The sequence below is a fragment of the Ambystoma mexicanum genome, chromosome 4p, assembly GCF_040938575.1.
Source record: "Ambystoma mexicanum isolate Mex_15411 chromosome 4p, UKY_AmexF1_1, whole genome shotgun sequence".
Taxonomy (NCBI): Eukaryota; Metazoa; Chordata; class Amphibia; order Caudata; family Ambystomatidae; genus Ambystoma; species Ambystoma mexicanum.
This window is the reverse complement of record NC_090927.1, coordinates 131,541,608-131,558,941: the sequence shown is the minus strand read 5'-3', so window position 1 is coordinate 131,558,941 and position 17,334 is coordinate 131,541,608. Positions and strand designations below refer to the sequence as shown.

General features: G+C 47.5%; 1 protein-coding gene across 7 annotated transcripts in view; it reads left to right on the top strand.

Moving 5' to 3' along the window:
• Positions 1-12,595, top strand: part of DTNB (dystrobrevin beta) — a 1,559,893-nt gene extending 1,547,298 nt beyond the window's left edge. For 4 of the 7 annotated variants that reach the window (XM_069605562.1, XM_069605560.1, XM_069605561.1 and 1 more), the window contains one exon: positions 10,253-12,595. The gene's annotated coding sequence lies outside the window, so the exon portion shown is untranslated. The remainder of the gene's footprint in view (positions 1-10,252) is intronic. The other 3 variants (XM_069605566.1, XM_069605564.1, XM_069605563.1) reach the window with 2 other exon arrangements.
• The last annotated feature ends 4,739 nt before the right edge of the window (positions 12,596-17,334 follow it).

The window sequence follows — 17,334 nt, the reverse complement described above, 5'->3', positions numbered from 1 at the left end:
AGCAAAGGAAGCTACTGTAACAAATGCAAGGCCCACAGTCCACCAGTCACAGTCTGGCAACAATTATAAAACTCGAGTGCACATAGTCACATGGTACAGAGGGAAGGATCACAGCACTATGTGAGTCAAAAGTAAGAGTGAGCCAGTGATGGTGTTTGGAAACGGACCAGAAGCAAATAGGATACATTGTGGAGAGAGTGACAGGAGCTGAAGGCCAAATACAGGTGGTAATGAGAGTGAAGAAATAAGAGGTATTTGGCAGAGGATGGCGAAGCCGCGAACTAAAAGGAGGTGGAGGATGGAGGGAAAATCAGGCAGTGAGGAAGGAGCTGGCGTATTGCAAGAAGAAGAACACTGAGGTAAAGGAGTATGACGGACAGAGGTTGAACTTCACTGGAAGTAAGGAGGTGGAAGGGGATATAGGAATTGAGATGAGGAAGATGGAACATCAGGAGAAAGGACTCTGGATTGAGAATACAGGAGTTAAATGGAGAAAGTCGAAACACCAGGACGGAAGGAAAGGGTGGGTAGGCAGGCTCAGAAAAAGCAGAAGATAAGGAGATGGAGGAGGGGGACACACCCTTCAGCAGTGGAGTGTGAGTGGATGAGTTTTAGTATGAGCGTGTGTTGTGGCATTGAGGAAGTACAGAAGGAGAGCCAGAACGATGTGTCTTGCCTGTAGCAATAGTTGTGCTGCTTTATATGGTATTGGTTCACCTGTTGCCTGCACTATCTCTCAGACAGCTTCAATCCTTCGATATCAACAGCAGCACCCACAAAATAACGAAAAGGTCAAATGCAGACTTGTGGGGTGTAGATCAGCGTAACAGGAATTCATGTCTGCTGGTTGATGCCAGCAAACAGTTATTTTCAGTATCCCAATCCTGTTTGTCAGCCCATCCACCATACTTGCCAACCCTACTGATTTAGACGGTAGGCTATTGCTTTTTAAGCAGTCCTACCGCCTACAGATTTAGTTGACAAAACCTACCGATCTATGGCTCCTCTGGGCCTGGCTGCTCGAGCCTCAGCCAGCCCAGCGTGAGCAACGAGCAGCATTCATTTATGTGCATTGGGGGGTGGGCATGTTAAATGGCCCATTAATTTGATGGATGTTGACATGCTGCCTGGTTACAGGTGACCTACATGAAAGAGACACAATCTGTGCCCTAGGCTCGTGAGGTCTAGGCAAGTATCAGAGCTTCTGCGTGATGCCACACACATCCTGTGCCTCAATCGGAGTAAAGTGCCTGAGCTCATCATTGTGGGATAATTTACTGTTTGTTCAGAGCTCCAAGTGCGCTTTCTATTACTTCTGAACTTTCCAGTGTGACTGTATCTGCTGTATAACACACAGCTGCAAACGTTTTCAATCATTCTCTGAGGCAGGTAAATTGTGTAAACTTTTATTTAATTATTTAATCTTTATAATATGATAATTTATTTGTATCGCGCTCATACACAAGTGTTTCAGAGCACGACTAGGCAAGGGAGGGGAACAGGGGGGAACACAACATAACGATCTTACTAGGCCCAGTGACATTGAGAACGCGCAAGTGCATGGGAAAGGGAAAAGGGAAAAAGTGCATGGAAGAGGGAAAGTGAAAAGTGCGGAGCAGAGGAGAGCAGATAAATAATAATAAATACAAATAAATAGAAAATGGAGGCAATAAACAATGGTAGTGCAGCCAGAAAGTGGCAAGTGCTGTGTTTAAGGCAGCAGACTGGGTAAGTTTAATAAGTGAAGAAAAATAAGAAGAATGGGGGGGGGCTGTATGGGTACAGATACAGTCCCAAGTGCAAGGGGTGGGCAGGGTGAGCAAGTACCTGGGCCCAGGGGACAGAGGGTGGCCAGGTGCACAGAGCCAAGAGAGAGCAGATCAGCAGGGGAGAGGGGGAGCGAAGTCAGAAGCAAAGAGGAAGGTCTTTAGGTGCTTCCGGAACCGGAGATGGTTCTCCTCAAGTTTCAGAGTGGCAGGGAGGCTGTTCCAGAGGGAGGCCCCAGCCGAAGATAGAGATCTACCCCAGCTTGTTTCTTTGAAAAACGATTGACCCGGAGGGAGTTAGAGGTAGAGGAGCAAAGAGCTTGAGAGGGGAGGTATTTGCGGAGCGATAGCTGAAGGTATTTTGGACCCAGGCCCCAGAAAGCCTTGTGGACAATGCAGAGGGTTTTGAATTTAATCCTTGCATCCACTGGGAGCCAATGGAGAGATTTCAGAGCTGGAGAGATACGATCCCAGGTCTTGAGCCCAAGGAGAAGTCTTGCAGTCCTGTTCTGGATAAGTTGCAGAGGGCGGAGAGTAGAGGCAGATGGATTTAGAAAGAGGCTGTTACAGTAGTCCAACCTAGAGAGAAACAGAGCTTGGGACACACTAAGCTTCTGAGGGAAGGAGAGGAAAGGCAGAGTCAGAGTACCTCTGAGGAGGTGCAGTAGGAAGTTTGACTTTTTAGAGACCTCAGAGATGTGGGCGGAGAAGGAAAGTGTGGAGTCAAAGATGACCCCGAGATTCTTAGCCTCGCAGGTAGGGGTAGGAGGAGGGCCAAGGGAGGCCGGTCGGAGAGTAAGGGAAAAGGATGGAGATGGTGTGCCGATGAGGAGGATCTCAGTCTTGCTGGCATTCAGACAAAGATCATTGGCGGCACACCAATCTTGAATGGCGGTTAGGCAGTCAGAGATGAGAAAGGCAGAGGAGGTGGCCGAGGGCAGCCGGAAAATGAGTTGAGTGTCATCAGCATAGCACTGGAAATTAGAGCAGAAAATGGCAATGCAGTGGGCGAGAGTTGCCAGGTATTGGTTGAAGAGCCAGGGTGAGAGTTTAGACCCCTGGAGAACCCCACAGGTAGAGAGGAAGATAGAGGAGAGAAAGGACCCCATTTGGACCTGGGAGGGTCGATCAGAGAGGAAAGAGGTAAGCCAGGCCAGAGCCTGATCAGTGATATCCAGGTTATCACGGAGACGGTTGAGCAGGATGGTGTGGTTGGCCGTGTCGAAGGCAGAAGAGAGATCAAGAAGGATGAGGTCAGAGGGAATGTTAGAGTCCAGGTTGGAGAGCAGTTTCCGTGCTTCTTGCCGCTCTGAGGCCAGACTGGTGGTCATGAAGACAGCCTACAGAATCCGAATGAAGGTTAAGCTGAGAGATGGCCAGCTTTTCCAGGAGTTTGCCCAGAAAGGGGGTAATGGAAATTGGGCGATAGTTAGCCGGACAGGAAGGATCATCTGTGGGTTTCTTGAGAAGAGGATGCACAAGGGAGTGCTTCAGAGGGGAGGGGAAGGATCCTGAGGCAAAGTAGCGGTTGCAAAAATCGGTAAGGGCCGGATCAAGGGTGTCAATGTGGTCCTTGATGGTTTTAGAGGAACAGGGATAAACCTGTTTTGACAAGGCTTTCATAGATCAGACTTGTCTAGCGACCTCGTCAGGTAAGAAAATAGGAGAGGAAGAGAAGGACGGTGGGGGGGGGTGTTTAAAGGTGGTCGACAAGCACAGACTGAGTGGGAATAGGAGAGACGGGGGAGAAGAGGGTGGACAGGACATCCAGGGTTTTTAGGATAAAGTGCGAGCCAAGGTCATTGCAGAGAGCTTGGGAGGCAAGAGGAGGGGTGGAGACTGCTGCAGGGTTGGCAAGCTCCTTGCAGATTTTAAAGAGTTCGGCCGAGTTGTTAGATGTCTCAGAGACACAGGCTTGAATTTGGGTTCTCTTCTTAGTTCTTAGTACGGAGAGAGAGTCTGTATTGCTTTTGGAGCAGGCGACACGCCAGTTTGTCAGAGGATGAGCAAAAAGCCCTCCATTGCCTCTCAGCCGCCCTACACTTACGTTTAAATGTAGCTAGGTCGGAGTCATACCAGGAATTGCACTTGGCTTTGGACTTCAAGCGAATGCTCATGACAGGGGCAAAAGCATCAAGAGTATCAGAGATAGAAGAGTAGAGAAGGGACAGGGTTGTGCCAGGGTGTGAGTCAGCCAGAGGAGGAAGAGGGGGAGAGAAGGTGGCAGCGAAAGCCTCAGCTGACACACGCTTCATATGGCGGATGTCCGAGAAAGTATGTGGCAGTGTTGGGGAGGGGTTGGTTTGTGGGGAAGAGAGTGAGAGATGGGAGGAGAGAAGGCAGTGGTCACTCCAGGGGAGAGGAGTGGTCAGAGGAATAGAGAGGGGGAGGCCAGAGGAGATCAAGACATCAAAGGTGTGTCCTGCAGAGTGCGTCGGGCCAGAGGGGAGGATAGAGAGGGAGAGGGAATTGCAGAGGTTGTGAAAGAGCAGCGATGAGGGACAGTGAGAATCGAGGTGAATGTTGAGGTCATCAACGTGGAGGAGTTGAGTGGTTGAGGCCAGGAGAGACGAGGAGAGGTCGGCCCACTTAGAGAGAAAAGAGGCGATTTGCCCGGGGGGCCTGTAGAGAGTAGCAACAGTAAGAGAGTGGCTAGGAGAGATTGAGAGCCTGCAGACAAGGCATTCAAAAGAGGAGTAAATCTGAGTGGGGATGATAGTGGCAGGAATCCACTCAGGAAAGATCAGGGCTACACTCCCTCCAGGTCGAGTGGATCTGGTTGCAGAAAGGAACTTGTAGCCCTCAGGGAGTAGAGTGTCAAAGCTTGTGACAGAGCTAGCCGTAAACCATGTCTCTGTAAGACCAAGGACATCAAGGTCCAGTTCTTCAAGGAGATGGCAGATGTCAGAGGAGTGTTTGACAGCAGAGCGAGAGTTGAGAGTTGCAAGATGAAGAAGGTTGTCGGCCTTAAAGACCTTCCGGGGAGGGGTACAAATCAGAGGTACGCCCTGCGGAGTTGTGGAGGTAGCCTGAAGAGTGGCAGAGGAGGAGGAAAAGGTGGGCAAGGTAGCCAAGGAGTGAGAGGAGGGGACAGCTGGAGATGAGAGGAAGTTGATGAGGCGAGGGAAACACCTATCAAAGAGGAGGAGACTGGCCTGAGGACCTTGGACCATGACAGTGCCATAACCCTGGAGGAGTCGAAAGAAGCCATGAGGACATCCCAGCGAGTGCCACCATTTATGGGAGGAAATGATGTGTCAAGGAACGGGGTTCGAGCCTTTCAACCTTTGAGATGAAAGGGGCAACGAGCCTGGGGAGGGCCCCCAGAAACTACTCCATGTTGTCAGTCAGCAGTCTTATAGCATGACAATGTATTTCTCTCTATATTACATTTGTTCTGGAGCTTTACATGTGTGCTTTGCAGTGCGAACCTTACAAGCTGCATTTGCTGGAGCCCTTGTGGCTGTCACTTCCCTCGAGGTACACATTAGTGTTATTATCTTGTTAGCTTTTAACACCGGTCCCTCCACTGCAGGCACTTGCTGACAAAGAAGGATGAATAGCTTTTCCGTGGGCATTTTGTGTTTCGTCTCTTTGCTGCCTGGCTGTCTCATGATAATCTGTGGCTATTGACCCCCAGCTGTATTTCTTTGTCTGCTTTGTAATGTATGCACACCAAGGGTGCCTCACACTGTTTTACACTCTAAGCAAGGTGGAACCCATCCATCTTGTTTAAGTGGGTGAAATTCTGCCCAGTTTAGTCTGGTGTTAACTGGATCTAAGAATAAATCCCTTTCATATTTGAATAGTTAATATGTTGAGATCAGGTGTGAAAGCTTCAGTGGCACTGGAGGCGAGGAGTGAAAAGTGATACAGAGTTTGCCAGAATACCTAAGGTTGGGGAATAAAGTCAACATATTTTAGACTATGAGACCAGAGAAATCTGAATAAGCCTTGAAGAGGCTGTAAGGTCCATTGGCCCTCGAGTGGCACACAGACCTGTCTACATACAAAGCCCTGCACTCAATTCACTTCTTCTTAGTATGTGTACTTAGTACATATAATGATAAAATGTCCTTACCTACATGTCTGTTTTCCCTGTCACAGTTCTTATTGAAGGTGTAGTGGAAACGTCCTGGATACCTTGCAATGTTTGAGTTTGAGAAATATAAATATACAGATTCCCACACTGAGTGCGGTTGTTACAGTGAGATTTTATTACAGTATAGACTGATAGTCTTCGTGGTGGTCAGCCGAAACGTGTTTCAACCTCGAGAGGTCTTTATCAAGGCTAGGTCTGAGATTCTCAGGTGGGGGCAGTACCGCAGGTTGTGTTACCCTTGGGGGTTCGGTATATTCTGTGCAGTCCCAGTCTGGTGGGCTTCACCTCCAACAACCTGTGACCTCGCACACATTTATTAGGACTTTTAAGACTAACACTAAAAGCAAAACTTAGCTCAGGAGTGTTCACAACTTGGGCCCGCCTTATCTCCTATACTTATTGAAGGTGGTCCGCCTGACTTCCAACAAAACGCTTGCCCAATTCTTTCCCAACCTCCCCCTAAAGCCTGGGGTTTAAAGAACCTGACGTCATATAATCCTTCTGTCTTCTTCCCTGGTTTTCCTGGAACTTGTTATTCTCTGGCAGTCCATGGGTTTGGTGTGTCTTACAGGTGAGGGACCCTTGGCTTACCTGAAGTATTCTTGTTGAGCTGCCTGGAATTCATGCCTATCCATAGTGCCTGCCTCTTTGGCGTGTTCCCGGTTGATTTCCATTAAGGAGTCCCTCCACACTCCCCTTTATTTACATTGAGGGGTTGCTTATGATTGTCCATCGGATGGCTTCTGCTCTCGCTGTACAACAGAAGGCCATTCATTTTTAGTCCAAGTATGTGCCAGGCCGATCTTGGATCTTTGGTACACTCCAATAAATAAGTGCTGTGATGGGGAAGAGGGACGAGGATGTAATGTTCTGATTACTTACTGTTGATCTTCATTATCCCTATTGCTAATCTTCCTCGTCACAGTACCGACACCAGTCTCTGCCTCCCTGGTGGTGCGATTGTCCCTTTTCCTTTGGTATCGACAGGCAGATTATCGGACATGTCAGGTGCTTTAAATTCCGGGCTGTGAGGGGATACAGCTATGAAAAGAAATGGGGGTAACGGTCCTATTGGAAGGCAGATCATTTTAAATGACCAGGAAGATTTGGACTAGGAGTAATGAAGATTAACAGTAAATAATCGAGCATTAGTGCAGGACTTGCAATAAAAGACCAGGTTGCTAGATCGTACAAAGGACTTTTGGGCAAACCACTGTATACATTGAACTTTGCTAAAAGTGAAATATACCCATTTTCTACTACAAATGGTTTCAAGACATACTCCTTAACCCCAGCCTACCCAGGCCTGCTACAGGCCTTTGTCTGACACTGGTCAAGACCTTGCATAGGCCCCCGACTGTGTATCAGTATCTTGTGCAGTCTGACTGACTGTCTAAGAAACAGAGTGATATGTTATGTTTGTCTCTCATGGACCTTTCACAGAGCGGCCCCAGTGCTAAATAGTCAGTGATTGATGCCTCTACTTTGCGCACCTCTTCACATCCCCTCATCTCATTCACAATTCCAACATGCTCAGAATCCCCACTTAGTATGCCCAGTATGTGCTGTACTCTAATACTCAATAAGTATTACATGATGTTTTATCATATTGTGGGCCTAATTCTCAGATGCTTATTTATTTAAATATAAAGTTTGGTTTTCTAACACCACTTATACTCGTCTTTTGTTATGATATGATATGGCATTTATAACACGCCTATACACAAGTGTTTCAAGGTGTGATGGGGGGGGGAGCAGAGGGAAGAAAGAGACAACGATCTTACTAGGCCAGGTGACATTGAGATCGAGCAAGTGCAGCGGAGGGTGCAGGGGAAGGGCAGGGGGACAGGGGAGGGGGGCAGTGCAGTACATGGGTTCAACAGTAAAATAATAAATAAAACAATAAGTAAAAAGTGCAGCCAGCTGGTGGCAAGTGCAAGGGTAAGTGCAGACGTCAAGTGCTGGTACGGGACTGTAGGGATACAAATAAAAGCCCCCAAGTGCAAGGGTTGCCAGGGGTGCAGTGCAGGTGAGCAAATGGCGGGGAGTGGACCTGGGCCCGAGATCAGAGGGTAGACAGGTGACCAGTGCAGTTTCAGTTTCAGCCAGGAGTTCAGCAGGGGAGAGGAGCAGGGTCGGATTGGCCCCTCGGCCTCTCGGCCCGTGGCCAGGCCGAAATTGTCCCGGGTGAGTGGGGGCCGGTTTCTGTCCACTCCTGGGCCGGTTTGAAGAAAAATTAAAAAACATTTGGAAACATTTTTTAAGAAAAAATAATTATCATTTGAAGAAAAAAAAACACCTGCAACGGCATCATTCATCAAAGCAAGGTGACACATGTTACCTTGCTTTGATGATGGATTTACATGCATGATGTGTGCATCATAAATTATGAAGCATGCATCATTCACATGCAGCTGCGTAAGTGCTATACAATAACATATTATCATTTGGCCTTGGACGTCTGCTTGCATTGACTGTAATTTGACAATATGGATCTATACACAGATTTAAATGATACATATGGTGATCCATTCTTGTATGAAATGTATATCACATTAGTGAAATCATAACCATATTTTTGCAGTGTACTTAGGAACAATGCTATTTGATGCCACTTCCTGTTTTGGCAAGGGGTGAAAGGTCGTGTTTCATCGCTTCCCCGGGATGTCACTTTGGAGTGGGATCAAATTACATCTTTTCGGGTGATGTCATCAGAGGTTAAGGGCCGTGAGGTGAGGGGTGGGCCACTTTTTTTGAGGCAAGGGGTGGTACACTTTATTTTGGGTGTCCGGGACTATTTCTTGTCCCAGTCCGACCATGGAGAGGAGGAGAGGAAACAGAAGCAAAGAGGAAGGTCTTGAGGTGCTTCCGGAACCAGAGATGGTTCTCCTCAAGTTTCAGAGAGGCAGGGAGGCTGTCTAGAGGGAGGCCACAGCCGAAGAAAGAGATCTACCACCAACTCGTTGCTTGAAGAAGCGACTGACTCTGAGGGTGTTTGAGGCAGATGAGCGAAGAGCTTGAGAAGGAAGATATTTAGCAAGAGAGAGTTGAAGGTATTTTGGACCCAGGCCCCAGAAAGCCTTGTGGACAACGCAGAGGGTTTTGAACTTAATCCTCACAGCCACTGAGAGTCAGTGCAGTGATTTCCGTCCTGGAGAGATACGATCCCTGGGCTTGAGGCCAAGGACAAGTCTCGCAGTCCTGTTTTGGATGCGTTGCAGTTAAAAATGTAGGCTTTGTTAGGCCTCTGAAAAAGAAAATCTCATTGAACCCAGGGTAGAGTTTGCTATGTAAAAGGTTATTGCATTTAGCTTCAGACTGAGTGACAGTATTATCACTTTATTCATGTGCTTGTCTTTACTTACAGAGATGGTGTTCGTTTTAAGAAAGAGGTAGTACATATTTCGTAATCTAATTTGTTAACCAGGTTTCTTCTACTTCTAAAAATTCAAAGTTAATGGAGAATGATTTTGTTATTGATATGTTTGAAGAGGAAAATCTGTATTAGTGAGGAAGGAACTGGTCCCAGTGTTCACAGGTGACTAATTTGGTAAATGTATTTCTCATGATGGGTCAGAGAATATGGGATAGACCACAACAGGCAGTCATTTCCTGTGATCTCTTAAAGGCCATATGTCAAGTGAGGTCATTGCCTGTGATGCCATAACGTGTAAGTTCACGTGACATAATGTCCTGCGATGTTAAGTCCTGCCATTTCATCGGCTCAAGTTGATGTGACATTTCCTGTGATCTCATCATTATGCAAATTACTAGTTTTGATACAGTAAGATTCCTACAGATTTTTGGTCACAGAATGTTGGCATGTATGCATGCATAGACCCTGGATTATGCATTGCATATGACTTTAAAACCAGCATTTATTACAGGTAAGTCATGGTTTCCATATTTGTATTGTCTTGTGTTCTTATTTTAGGAATGGTGTTCAGGAAAGTGTTTCTCACCTCTTGCAAACTATGGTACTTACTCTTCCCCATACATAATACTTAGACAGTATTTTTGGGGGACCTGCCTAATTAATTGAATTTTGACCCCCAGATTGTAGTTGCGTCATTCGTTTTGAAGGGGTCAGTCTCCCTACTTTTACAGTTCCCCCTGTATAACTGAATTTATTTATGAATGCATAGCTGTCAACCTTTTGTGTTTCCAAGGCGGACGAAAAAACCCCTCCTTTTTTGGGGACGCTGTGAGCCCGTAAACGTTTTTTGGGCTTATAGGGAGCTTGGCGGGTGAGTCAGCTGCTTGCAAGGAGGGCGACACCCTCCAAAAGTGGGTGAGGTGAGAGCTATGAGAATACGGTTGTGAAATAGTGACGCTATCATTTTTAGCTCCTAACGTGTCTTTCCTGTCATTTCCCATGACGCAGGCACAGAACGTTCTACAAGAGCCAGGCATTCCCACATCCTTGTGAAAAGCCAACATATTTCAATCGATACATTCAACATCACGTGACGGTGAAAGATGGCCGCTGCCTGCCGACTGAGTGTGGCGGGGAGCTACATCGGAGCTGGTCGAGGAGCTTTCAGAGACGTTTTCGTACCTCATGTGTGCATGTACGATTTGCATAGCTACTTAACTGCATAAGCTGGGTTTGGTACAACCATCTCAACTCAAGGAAATGGCGCCAGGCTGAAATAATAGGCGTTTACCACTCAACCGCATATAAATTATTATTTTTTTAAGTTAATTTTTTTCTACTACTGAAGGGATGTTGCCAGTACAGTCTGATGTGTTTTTTTTTATTTACCTGCTTTTATCCTGGTATAGTGTACGTGCATCAGACAACAAGCTATAAGGGTCCAGCCACTGAAAGTGCTGACCCACATTTAATGAATAACCATATAGGTCTACAGAATTTTTCTGAGTCTCAAATGTTTGGTTTGCATAGCATTTGGTGTTTGCATGTTGTCCAGAATTATGTTCTGTGTGCATGCCAAAGGCAACATGAACCCAAGAAGTAGGAGTGCGGTGTGGTCCATGCCCGGGGTCTGTGACTGCATTGCAGTCTTAAACGTCTGCTTTTCTTGTCATACTTTGAATGTGTCCCAAGCAGGATCATTCAAAGCTGGCCAATGTGACATGAAGACACTTGGTTTTTAAAGGATATTTATATATATATATTTTATTATCAAATAAGTAGCAACTGTGTCCTTTAAGTAGGAGCGGGGTTCATTGTATTCAGCATGTAATTGTATACTTGTACTGTCTATTTTTTTGGAAGACATGTTGCTATGATGCACTAGTCTGTTACACGGCATCACGGTTGGCTTCACAAACTCCCCGACTCCAAAGTGTGGTTCAAGGGTGTTTATTGGACAAAAGATGAGATATTTGGACTTGTAACAGATTGACCCGGGGTTGGGGCACACTAGTGGGTGTCCCTGTCTCAGCTTCCTGTGGACTCCCACATTTCTAGCACAGACGTCCCTAAGTCCCCAGATTGTTGACTAACGATTGGTGACCCCTACTGTCCAAGAACTAGCTGCTGTGAGTGCCTAAAGGCAATAGCCTTATCCACCTGACTCTCTGGGGTTCTTTTAAGGGGTCCCTATCCTAACACTCACCAGATCAAATTTGGGAAGGATGGTGCCTTAACGGGTACCTGATTCATTTCTCTCTTTTCACACTCTCTTCTGTTCCTTCTGCCTACTCTCTGCTCTACTGTAACCCTGCTCTTCTCCCTCCCACTCACTACGCCACCCTTTCTCTGTCCACCTGCTCCCCACGTCTGTTCCTTCAATGTTCAAGCAGAGACTCTTCTTTGTCCTCTCCCCGTTCTCTGCTCTCTTTCCTCCCATCCCGATTCTCTCCCCTTTTCCTCTCACCCCTTCTCCTCTGCCCCCTTCTTCTCTTCTTCTCCTCTTCCCCTCTCACTGTAACACCAAATCCCTCCCACACATCCCATCAAACACAGCCTCACTCTCACTGTCTGGTACCACTTAAACTAAAGGCACCTCAGCTGTAACCATCTCCCCACAGACTCCTTAACGCTCCGCTGCACCGTCTGCCCTCCACCTGGTCTCTCGCTCCGCCTCCTCTGCTCCTGACCTCACTCAAACACCATTTACTCTGTCTATCCTTGGCCGGTCTTTTATACGCCTCCCTGCCTCTTTCTGTCCCTCCACCTCCCCATTGGTCTGGCATCTCACCTAAGGACCAATCTGTGTTTGCTCTCCCCCCTGGGAATCTTCAAGTCTTTCTAAGCACCTTTAGGATCTGCACCCTTTTCTCACACGACATTCGAGTCTGGAAACTTCAGTGCTCTCCATACTCTGCGGATAGTATTGTTATATCAACACAGTGTGTGACTCCTTGAACCCAAATGTTTCTGCGATTTGTTTGGACCACCAATTTCTTTCTTCAATTCGTGGTCTATGCTGCCAATTAGGCATGCTAGTACTGATAGTTCTGAGATGAGAGAGCACTGTGTGCTGGTAGGTGCCTGTGGCCAGGAAGTGGAGTGCAGACACCACCTTCAGTAGGGGTGGGATGGCGGTTGGGCTATCTATCATGCTCACGAGGTCAGCATGTGTCATGTCCACAATGGCGATTATGGTGTCCCGGTCCAAACGGTAGAGGGTGTGGATCTGCTCAGCAGTGAGGTTGAACGGATCGGCTCGGAGGCGTGGGATTGCGGGCCGCCTGCGTGGTGGTAGTGGCAGTGCTTGTGGGCCTTGCTGACCCTGCCTTGCCCTCCTCCTCCTCCTTCTCCTCCGTCTCCCCTGTGCGCCCGGTTGTTGTACCTGTTGTTGTTCGTCGTCTTCTTGTAGTTGTAGCACTTGCAGTGCTATCTGGTACCCCAGGCCCAACATCGCTAGTCCTGCCGGTAGCATTTTGGAGTGGGAGTGGTTGTGGGAGGGGTTTGGGTCTGCAATATATGTGCTGTCGGCCTGTATGGCCTCCACCTGTGCTGATTGAATGAATCTGTGGCAGATGCAATCCCTTCTGGCCGAGCACGTCCCGCACGTAAGGCTGAATTTGGCCGCATGGCATCTTGGGATTTGAATCATGTATCAAATCCCGATGGCAGTGTGATGTACTTTGACTGATTTTCATGCTATGCTCCCATTGTTACACATGCTATGATTACAGCCGCTTCCATACCTGTGAAGAGTCAGTGGTATGTAGGGCTCGATCGATGGCCGACCCTCATGCAGCACAGTAACGTACTTCACCGACGGGCGTGGCGTGCCATTTGTGATTGCAGCCAGTTAGCATCATGACACACAGCCGCACTACATTGATGTAATTGTGAATGCAAGCGTTCACAGAAGCCTTTTCGACGTAATGTTGCAAGTGAGGAATTCGAAGGCCAGCATTTTGGGTTTTGAAGTAGCGGCGAGGATACGCCCACAGGTCTGGCTGGAAATGTAACGTTCTATTGTAGTATGTCCTTGGGACATGGCCCATAACGAGCAGGCAATGAATGATATGAATTGAATGGGATGCGCAACAGCGTAGTGGACGATAAGGCAGGACGTTCCCAAATCCATCTTGCTTCACAACACTACAGATCCGGCCAGGGGCACAGTGGTTTTTGCGGACTGCATTACGCACAGACGCGATGGAAGTTTCACATATTATGTGAGTGAATATTCATGCGTTTTCATTGCGGGATGAGGGAATGATGTGTGGATGCATGGACTGATGATTCCGTTTAGGGTCTGCCATGTACATGGGTTTTTTGATTCACTCCCCTTCCCCTGCGTTATGTGATGCAAGGCTGCCATAGTGGGACATACGTCTATCTGCCCTTGTCGGATCCTCCCTGTCTCGACGCGCCTTCATACACTTGTGTCTAGGCACGTTACTAATCCCATGTCATGGGTTCTATCTTGACGGACGCATGCACAGTAACCGACGTTGACAATGGTGTATTTAGCTCGATTGGTTTCGTTGTGATTCGATACTGATTTAGGGGTGTGTATATTCCTTTGGAGTGGGCTAGCATGCATATGGGTGTGGATTTGGTGTGTTGAATGAAGATTGTAATGCATCATGAGTCCCGTAATGCAATCGGTTGATTTGTGTTTCTTTTGGGTGACAGGTATCTCCTGCCCTATTGCAGATGCCATCTCTACGCCACTCCTCCAGATGGTTTTTACTCTCGACTCCTGCAGCTTCGGGTGAATCAGTGGAGCACCATTTCGATCATATGGGACGATCGCAAATGGGCCACATGCCCTTACGCTGTACTGGTGGCTAGGTGCAACATTTCGGCCTTTCAGCTCGACTAGTGCCTGCCTCATGGGACGGACCTGCGGTTCTTGCCGCTTCCATGGTGCCTTTTGGAACGTTGATGTAGGCCCTGTGTGCCATGATGGTACAGGGCGTCACACAAGTGGAAGCCGGTCAATTATTGCAGATGCAGCCCTCGGTGATGATGGTTGTTTTGGTGGTATTTTGCAAATTGCTGTGGGGCCTTTGTCATTTGGATGTGCATTTAAATTGTATTCCGATATCTGACGTGTTGCGTTGTTCTTTGCAGGTGATGTGGCGATTTTCGCTTTGTGGCGGTATGTATTGCGTGATGATCTGCATTGTGTTCCGCCTTCTGAGTTGAGTTGCGTGGTACAGTACTGGCCGCGTTTGCCTACGTAGAACAGTATGGTCACGGATAGGGGCTGCCATTGTGACTGTTTACATGATGTGCTGTTCAGGGGCGGGGGATTGGCTTTTGGCCGACTGGTGCCTGTCAGCCAGGTCGATTGGTGGAATGATGGGTTGTTCAGAATGTGGCTGGTCACAGGTGACTGTGTTTGCGTGCGTTTGTTGGAGGGGGACTGGGGTCATGTCCATTGGAATAGCTTCTGTATTGATGCCATCTGTGCCCTGCAGCTCCCATCGGCCCCTCTTGGGATGAGCCTGGCTGCTCAGTCACTCTGCCGACTTGTGTGGTACATGCTTCTGCTGATGGTTGGTTTGTTTACTGGCATGAGTACAGGGCTGGTGCAATCCCCCTCAGGATGCTGTTTTGGATGTTGCCTTGCGCTGGTGGCAAGCGATGGGGGACTACTGTTGTTTTGTGTCATGTGTTCTTGATTTTCATTTTGATGTATTGTACCTTCACATGCCTGTGCTGCGTCAGTACGGCTATGGTGACATGCCGTACATGGATGCCCACTCACGGGGCGCTTTGAGCCCCTGCATGCTTTTCTACGTTGGCATGCATGGGTGAATTGTGGATTTCACTGGTTGCATAGTGTGAGTACATTGCGCCTGCCAGGAGTTGTGCAATGAGGCCAGGGAGTGGAGTACAGGCACTCAGTGGGCCATTTACGGTTGGTTCGCGTTGCCGTATTTCTCGCCATGGCGGAATGGTACTTTACGACGTGCTTGATGGCGTTCAGTGCATGTCCGCTAGGGTCAGAATTCGCGTACCGTTGCGCCATGGCGGTGATTCCGGTTTTGCAAGGCGCGCGTGCGCGTACTTGGTGCAGTTAGCGTTGCCGTTCACTGCGGTGTCGCTAATGGCATCGTACTTTACGGTGACGGGTCATGATCGCAACGAGCGGTGTTCGATGGCGGTATTGCATTTCCGCCATCATTTTTCCATTTCCGCAAGGGTCGTAATGAGGCCCAGTGTTCCATAATTCAGATGTAAATTCTGCAGAATATGTGTGCCTTACAAATCCTTGTCACTGGGGCAGGGTTGGGGTCTATGGGTGCCCTGGAGAGCAGGCACAACTGTTTAAACGGATTGTTAAGCACATTTTACATCTCTTGGCTTCCATTTGAGGCCCCTACTGATCTTCTGTTGCTTGTTGAACAGAATAAATGTTGAAAGAGATGCTATAGGTATTTCCTTTACCTGCGCTCACTCTTCTTGAGTGAGGCAAGCCTTTCTCTTTCAGACTATGGGAAGCCTTTTTAAATTGTTTTGGGCCATTGTATGTTTATTTAGTTCAGGTGCTGCTTGTGTTATTTTATTATTGTCCACATTCATACCCAAATCGGCCCCCTTCATCTTAAGAAGTGGCAGACTTAAGAATGGTGAGCGATGGTCTTCTGGGTCAGCCGATGACAGATGGTGGCTCTTTAATCCTGTTGTGTCTTTGATATATCCTATGCAGGTAGCTCCTTCCCCAGCTGGAGTGGCTGCTTTTGCTTTTAGGAAGAAAGGCTTCATCTCTTCTCAGTGTCCGCTCACCACTAGATCCCCACTGTGACTGCGGCTTTTCCCTCAGGAATAAAGGGGAGTAAGATTAGAATGAATTTCAGAACAAGGGTATGTCTTTGGTTTCTAAAGGCTTTGTTAAAGGGTAATGAAATATCCTACCTTAAATTAATGTACTACATTTCTGTAGTTCTTGAGATGCTGCGTAATAGTGGCTCGGCCTGGCTTTTGGCCGCACTGAATGTTGGACACACTTGTCCAGAGTCAAGCATACCTAGGACTGCCTGTTCCCTTTCCCTGCCCTAGAATAGGAAAGTGTATTACACAATGGGACCAAAAAGCTTTCCGATTCCCTTTATTGATATGGCCCACTCGTAGATAAGACTTTTCCAGCAAGAGACCCATTGGTATTTCTCTACTTGACACCGGCAGAGTAAATAACATTAAGGATCACACCCTAGACCTCATTTGCTCGATGAAAACGACCAACAGCAACATCAGCAATCCATTCAATTTTGGTCTGACCACCACCTTCTAACAAACTGATTGGTCATACAACCAAAACCGCCCCAGGCTGGAAAAGAAGATACAAGCTTCTGTTGGCACTTACTGCCAAAGCCTCCAGCAAAATCTCAGACCATGACTTTGCTGATACATTTCTCGAATCTACAACCCACAACGATGACCTAGACGACCCAGGACAATAACAGATCGTTATCCACCAGGATATTAAAAGATTATTGGACCTAGAACACAGAAAAGATCAAGGAAAGATGAAGACAGGTATTACATCAATTAAATGGCAGACCTGTAGCTCCTGGTGCCAATTGGATAATGAAAAAAACAAAAACACCTGCAAGATTAACATTAGAGGATACCGGAAAACAGTCTCCAGTACGAAGAAAGATCACCTATAAGGCACACTCACTGAAACTAAAATGATGTCGAGAGTTATTTAAAATCCTCAACAAACTTGCCAGAGTGTTAACACCCTGCCCTTTCCTCCTGTGAGCTTACAAGGACCTACATGGCAACTTTATTTGCAGAGTGAGGCATCAAAACCAGGGTCTGCACACTCAAGTACACCACAACCTACTCTGCTCCAACAACATTATTCTTGTTTTCTTCCATAACGCCAATCTCCAAAGAAGGTTTGATCAAGCTGGCCTGGAAACTAAAAGTATTATAAATGAGACTTCTCATGAGACGCATCTCTGCCAACATGGAAATGCCAGCGCCATCACTCACAACCAATAGAAACGACTCCGGCGTCACTCAAGCAGGGCTGGTCGTCATCCACCTCAAACAAAAAAATGTCTCAGAACTGGTTG